Here is a 7948-nt window from a genome sequence, read left to right as displayed (position 1 = left end):
GTCAAAGCCGAGAAGTGTGAATTTCACTCCAATTCCGAGTTTTTTGGGCTACATCATTGGGCGAGGACAGATGTAGGCAGACCCAGTCAAGATCCAGGCAGTGGTAGAATGGCCGGTTCTGGTTTCCCGTAAACCGCTACAACAATTTTTGGGATTCGCTAACTTCTACCGCAGGTTCATCAGGGATTACAGTAAGGTCGCAGCCTCTTTAACCAAACTAACCTCCACCAAATTGCCTTTCTCCTGGCCACCTGAGGCCCAGGTTGCCTTTGTCAGTTTGAAGTCCCTGTTCTCGTCTGCTCCCATCCTAGTGCATCCAGATCCCACAAAGCAGTTTATCGTCAAGGTAGACTCATCGGACAGTGGGGTGGGCGCAATGTTGTCCCAGCGCTCTGGTCCCCATTAGAAAATGCACCCATGTGCTGGAAGAGTGGCGGCACTGGCTCGAGGGAACGGAGATGCCCTTTATTGTATGGACAGATCATAAGAACCTTGCGTAGATTCAGACCGCCAGGAGGCTTAACTCTCACCAGGCACGTTGGGCTTTGTTTTTTGGTCGCTTCAACATGTCTTTAACCTACAGGTCAGGCTCTAGGAACGCAAAACCTGACGCCTTCTCCAGGATCTACCACTCACCCACGGATGCTCCCAGCCCAGACACCATTATCCCTCCCACCTGAGGCACAACTGTCAATAAATTGAATTCTAATATCAAAACACCAGATGGAGACGTGCATTACATTTGCAGGCGGGAAAAAAAATGAGCAGAGCACCTGGCCAAAGTGGTACTGACTGCAGAAGAGTCCAGCTCAATTTTTGTGGAATTCCACTGCAGCCATTTTTGTGGGCACTGTGGAGTGGAGAAAACCCACAGTGCTATAATCAGCAGGTACTTCTGGCCTGGAATGGAAGAGGACATCCGCAAGTGGGTGAGTACCTTCCAAAAGTTGACGTTGAATAATCATTAAACAATTGTAAAGACACTGTAATTTTAAGTGATGACTTTTAGTTCATCCACCTATGTGCAGTCCTGTGATGGAGCAGAGGAGAATGTAATGTGGATGTGGACAAATGTTGTCAGTTACCCTGAGGATTGTTAAATGTTTGTCTACAATGTCAGTCTAAGAGGGTCAACCTCAAAGAAAAGACCCAGTACAATCCAATAGAGGTAAAGGAAACAATGGCATAGCCTGTCACTCTTTAAACATATCAGCGATATCATTCTCATGTGTTTTTGTCCATTTCTCTCAGGTTACAGAACCCCTTGCACTACCCTACACCTTGTTTGGATGGATCTGGTGGGTAAACTCACAGTAACAGGTTGTGGTAATCAGTACATGTGTCTCATGGTTGATGATTTAACCAAATGGGCAGAAGCCTATCCACTAAAAAGCAAAACAGCAGTTGAGGTGACAAATTGTATACTTGATTTCTTTTACAAATTTGGTGCACCTAAAAGATTGCTAACAGACCTGGGCTCAGAGTTTTGCAACCAGGTACAGTAACTATGCCGTATGTATCCCCTCTGTGTAATAAGGCCTACTGCTGTGCTGACTATTTCATGTTTCTCTAATCATTTTGAAGGTCAACTATGGGTTGTGTGAGAAGTTTGGGATCAAAAGGAGCCTCTGCTCTCCCTACCATCCACAGACCAATGGCTGTATGGAGAAACTGAATGGACCGATACAGAGGTGGGTTTGGTTTTTAATACTTGAATGAATTTTTGCTTGCATAGTATAGGCTAATGGGTTGATGTGGTGTTCCTTGCAGATAAGCTTTACTATACATGTGAACCTAAATTGTCTTCTGCATTTTGAGGTCCCTGAACAAAGTGGTGTCTGATCACCACAAACACTGGGACCAGTTCCTGCAGTCCACTATGTTTGCTCTACGGACAAAAAAAACAGCTGACAACTAAGTACAGCCCGTACTTTTTGATGTTTGGGAGGGAAGCGAGGTATCACTCTGTGCCAAAAGAGTATGAAGTAAGAGTATTTATGTATGTATGTTCACTAGTTATGTCCTATTTTAACTGATTTCTGGCAGGTCACAGAGGACAAAGTCAGCAGCCTACTGCGTGAGGAGGAGACCTGTGTAGGCCTGCAGAAGATGAAATCTATTCACGCAGAAGTCACGGCCAATATAAAAAAAACAAAACAGGACAAGGTCCGGAATAGATATGAGGAGAGGCGCCATGAGGACAGTTTCAAGGTGGGGGATCTGTTCCTCCTGAAAAATATCCATCAGCAGAAAGGGGGCAAGCTGGAGGCTGACATGCAAATTACTGAACTCCACGGCTGACCTTGTGTCAATCAAGGGGGGGGGGGGGGGGGGGACAAATGAAGATCAACATTGACCACTTAACAAATTATGTCCAGCCAGTGGAGAGGATCCCTGCCAAACTGTTGAAATTGTTGGATCCTTCTCCTCTGGCTGGTCCTTCACAGCATCCACACATTCCACAGTTGGAGAGACATCCACGTGCCAAAAGGTGGCAACTTCAATGGATGCAGACATGTGTGAGTAAACTTACACAAAGGTACACCCTAAATTATGCATTTCACAAGAAACAAGTAACTGACTGTCATTGATGTTTTACAGTAATTAGACATTTGGGCAGGAGGCAGCAAGGAGACGATATGGTCCAAAGCTGGGCCATACAAAGTCTATGCAGAAAATTTAATGGACCTGGCCCCAGGAAAGGAGTTGGAAACTGAAGTACTTATTTTTAAATTATTATTGTCTGATAATTATTTGTGGAAAGAAACCATGGATAACAGGTGACTCTTGTACTTATTGATTTTTAATGCATACCTATTTATTGTGGGGCGACGAACGGGGGCTAGGATAATTGATGCCTATCCTATGACAGTGGTCTGGAAGGGCTCCCAAAAATGTTATAGAAGGGTGAATAGGATGTTTCATCGTTCCAGTTTTTGATATCTGACATTAAGATGTTTGTAATGTGTTTTTGTTTTCTTTTGTTCTTAGCTTGACCTTTCAAAGCGCGATGTGGCTGCTGGAGCTGTTTGCCACTAGGGACACTGGACTCTCATTGTAAGCAACCTTTAAATGTTAACAAATTCAGATACAAACCATTACACAATCAGGTGCACAAGGCATTTCTTTTATATTTTAATTGCATTTCCATAGATCATGTATCTCAAGGAGAACCGGTCCTTGTTTGTGGACAAGGTGAGTGAAGGATCAGCTTCAAATAATCATGTATTCATGCACTATGGATTGATCGTTTTCTTTGAGTGTTTACCTAGGCTTACATGAGCTTGCACCTGTGAAGTCATTTTAACATTCAACTGACCTTGATTTGAACATTTATTTATTTGACATGATTTATTAAAGTGCTCAGGGGAGGCCAGAGGGTTAGGGAGCATTCCATGCTCAGAGGGAATCCGATGATGGCGTTCTGGAGCGCCATCAGGGATTACAGACTGGTGGGCGGCAAGCGAACAGGCAGGTAACTCAATGGACGGGCAGGCAGGCAGCGACTCCGCACACGGGAGTAACTGGGACAGATGGAAAACAAGACGTTAGGCCAGATCACGAAATCCTCAACAAGACTAGAAGTGTGGCCGAAGCAATATACCACGGGACGTAAACTGGCGACGAGTGGGAGCTGAGCCGGAGTATTTAACTGCAGGAGTTGATGGTAGATGAGCCATAGGTGCGGAACGCTGCAGGTGGTGATGAGCCAGGGCCAGCCACGCCCACGCACAAACGTGCACACATACACACACTGACAAACAAGACTGACAGAAACAGCAGGGAGGGAAAAAACTGAGAACACGCAAGGGAGGGGGAGGAGGCAAAGCCAATCATGACAGTTTCAGCCCTCCTCTTGATGACATACCTCTGCTTACTGGTCAAGCCTTCAGGATACTGGTTATGTTGGAGGAGATCCAGCACCTCTCTAACTATTTTAGGATCCATGTTTGTGGCCCTACCTATCTCCACCTGTCTCATCTCCCTGCACCTGCCTCTACCTCCTGCTTACCCTTGCAACTAGACACACAAACAAGCAAATACACGACAATACAGTGAGACAGAGACAAGAGACAGACAGACATACACAATGAACCTACAATACCAACCTTAGACACACAGACCTCAACAACTCAACCACTATCACTCACGAGCACTGACACTCAGTATATCTCACTGAATATAAATCTGCTCAAAAACCCACAAAGATGTGGCATGCAACTGAAACTTGTATAGACTACCCATCACCCCTGATTTTAGTTGCTACACCTGTGCATCCGAATTTTCTGTGCAAAATAAGTTACACTCATGCCTAATGTGGATGAAAGGGTATGCAGACAAATCTTGACAATACTATGTTCATGTAGTGGGCTACTGTCCAATGAACATTTTCATTGTCTTTCCTTCCTTCACAGTGGTAGGTAACTCTAGCAACTAATGTAAGATGACCTAAGGCTTGCATTGCATATTGACCTTGACTTGTTAACATGTGGACACTTTGGTTTTGTTTGTCTTTCCCCCACCACACCTGTCTTGTTGCCCATGTTTAGAATTTGATTCTGATGGGTTTAAAATGATGAACAGTTATGGCAGATACAGATGTTGTGTTTGAATTAAGTTGTGCATTGAGTACCACAAGTTGCCACAGCTGACTCCATGCTGCATTTGGGCAGAAGAGTGTGTTTTGTCACACCCATGAGCTCTTAAATGTCCCCACCACTTTTCAACACAAAGTGACGCCATTGCATTGTACGATGCTGTATCACAGGTTGATATGGGCACACTGCAGTTGACATCGGTCACCACTCTGCGTTTCAGTTGAACGTCAGCAAACACCTCAGCCTTATGGTACCACACGGCGTGTGTTGGCAATCCCTCCACAAAGGGGGAATATATCTGCTGTACACTTGTACAGAAATAAACTAATTACTTGTTAATCATGATTGTTGTCTGCCCTTCAGTCACAGCAATGGGTCACCATCTACGATGGTGAGGCGACCTAGTGCTTGCATGTCAACCTAATATTGTGCACCTTGTTGACATATGGAAACTTTGATGTTACACCAAAGCTAGTGTGTTGCATGTGTTAAAGATATGATTTTGGTGGGCATGTGAACCATAAACGATGCCTATTATGTTTTTAATAAACTTATGAGAATTCAAAATTATGAATTTTAATATTCAGAGAATATTAATTCATGAAGCTCTTTTTTCGCGGGCCACCACTGGAGATTTAATTCAACCAGAGTCTCCGGACCTCTGGGTAGTGTTTTAATAATTCACTAGTGATCAGTTAGTTAATAATTGCTCAATTATCTTAAAAAATCAATCAGTCAGTCTCATATCGAAGGGGTAAATTCTCGTGGCCGGGACTTGGAGGTAGGCAATACACACACACAATTCCTGTGATTACAGTGAAGTTTATTAACTAACTAAGGTGACATAAAGGCGGTTAAATATCAAAGAAATAAACAATGGCTAAACAATGAGAATATGGGGTTCTATTGTGGGGAGAATTTGATTCATAGGGTGGAAGAGAACTAATGAAAGTAGTTAGATGATACTAACTTCGTTAAATTTGTCTAGGAGTTTTAAGGACTAAAGATAATGGATTAACAGACTATTGGACATCACTGATCACAGAATACCTTGGTTTGCCTTACGGGTCCCCACGCTAGCTGCCCGATTCCTGGCTTTCTGCTAGGGAATTTTCCGGGGGTTCTCCGTGTCTGAATGAAGAAAAACACTCCAGTGTTGACCGTCCTCGGTCTGGCAATTAGGCTGTTCGTTTGGATGTCCTTTGGGTTACTGCTGGCAGGCCCACGTGGCTGGGTTCGGCTTCAGTGGGAGCAGTGTAAGTTAGCTCGACGAATAAAGCTTAAAAAGAACTTGGTCGTTCTTGAATTAAATTAGTGTAACTTAACGGTCTGATAACTTTTAGCAATGATGAGAGGAACTTAACTAGCTTTCTGGATAATATTGGCTGTTGCACGTTCTTACTTAGGGAATATAAGCAAGATACATGAATGGCATCAGGTTATGAACAGGTAAATACAAAGTGACATTTATACATTAAAATGGCATTTCAGAATGCAATACTTATTTTGTCCACTTGGGGGAGCTCGGGTTACATGAGGATAGCTTTGATTAATCCTAAAACAATCTTCTGCTGAGGAGCTGGGGAATTTAGTTATTTAACATTAATTTGAGCTGGAAAATTAGTCGAGTAGTAGGATGACATTTCCTTTAGAAAGTATATGATAAAGTGTTGGGAACAAAGCATTGGTTACAACATAAAATGAGGCAATGTCATTGATCCTTGCTGAAAATTAAAACACTGCAAAATTAACTTATTTAGATTCTTTTCAACAACAACATTGTAACATAACTACTAACCTAAGAGGCAAACGCCACTACTAACTTAGCAAGGATTATTATTTAAACAGAACAAAACAGTTTATAATGAAACATTGTTTTAGCTCAAGAAGGCAGGAGTTCATGTCCCCCTTTCGCATTCCTGGCTTATCACATTTGGACATCGGCTAAAGAGAGAAGGGAGTGGTGTTTTATGGCTCAGCCATTCAGTGGGAAAAAGGAATCAGAACAGGTGGTACTTGTTCGGAGGTGACCTGTGGAGAGAGAAGGGCCGGACAGCCCCTTTGCTGTCCTGCCAAGTGTCTCTTAACGCTATTTGAATACTGTTAAATATTTTGACTCATCACTTATAAATGTATTGAGTAAAATGCATAGGAGTAATAAAAATGCAACATACTGAATTGTGTCATCAGCTTTTATCCTGGCTGGACTGTGGACACGGTGGCTGTAATCCAGGCCAGCCAGCATGGTCCGATCAGTGTATACTGGTGAGAAGTACAGCGGGGCTATGAAAGACTCAGGTGACCTGAGGGCAAAGTAGAAATAAAACATACAGTAATTTTTACTTCTGGTAAAATAAATAGTGGCATAACAGCACCAATTACAGTAAGATTTTCACACAGTAAGTTTAACTGTTAGAAATTACCAGCATTTCACAATAATTAAAAGTATTATTTTAAAGTAACTTGTTGTAAATAAGTTTCCCTGTAATATAACAATGAATACCTGTAAAAACTACAGTAAAATTAAGGATTTCACAGCATTAAACAGTATTATTACAGTGAAATACTGTATTGAAATATGCCCTTGGAAGTCACATGACATAACCAAACTGTTTTGAACTGAAGGCTCCATCGTGTCCCTCTTCTATTCCAGGCTGAATGGAGAAGGTGAGCAGCATGCATGTTTGCAGCACTTACACCCATGTTATTTTAATATGATAAAAATATTTACTTTCAAATAAACCTTTATTGCATGACACAGTTCACATTTTGTTAGCAAGTGCCCGGAATTGTTGAAAGTTCTCTCACAGCATTTGCTAATAGTAGTAATGTTAGTAATGAGGAGAGTTTCGCTACAATTTTTCATGTCACTATCCCCGTTTAGACAAATCTGGTGTTTGTAAAGTTTATAAAACCAATGATGGGACAAACATTACTATTTATGTGTGCACATTTCTGTAATTAGTCAAGGTTATCATAGATTAGCAGGGCTAACTGTTAGCTGTTTAACTTTAATAACTTAGTGATTCAAACGGTGATTCACCGTCAAAAAAAGAAAGTGATTCAAACTTAGTGATTCAAACAACAAAAATCATGTTGTTCTTGCCTCTTCACGATGACAATTGTAAGTTGCTTTGGATAAAAGCATCTGGTAAATGACTAAATGTAAATGTAAACGGTCCATGAAAAAATATTTTTCCAGCGGATATCCTAGTTACAACATGACTGAGCTAACTGGAGTAAGTTAGTCTCATGTCGTGTTTGACAACGCGAGGGTTTTAACACTAGAGTTCCCACTTGTCCTGATATGAATGAATAATAATTGTAAAAGTTGTAAATGCACTTTACAT

Source organism: Micropterus salmoides, unplaced genomic scaffold (genome assembly GCF_014851395.1).
Source record: "Micropterus salmoides isolate LMB-PRFRI ecotype aquatic unplaced genomic scaffold, ASM1485139v1 Ms_hic_scaffold_7, whole genome shotgun sequence".
NCBI lineage: Eukaryota > Metazoa > Chordata > Actinopteri > Centrarchiformes > Centrarchidae > Micropterus > Micropterus salmoides.
This window is presented reverse-complemented; position numbering follows the sequence as displayed.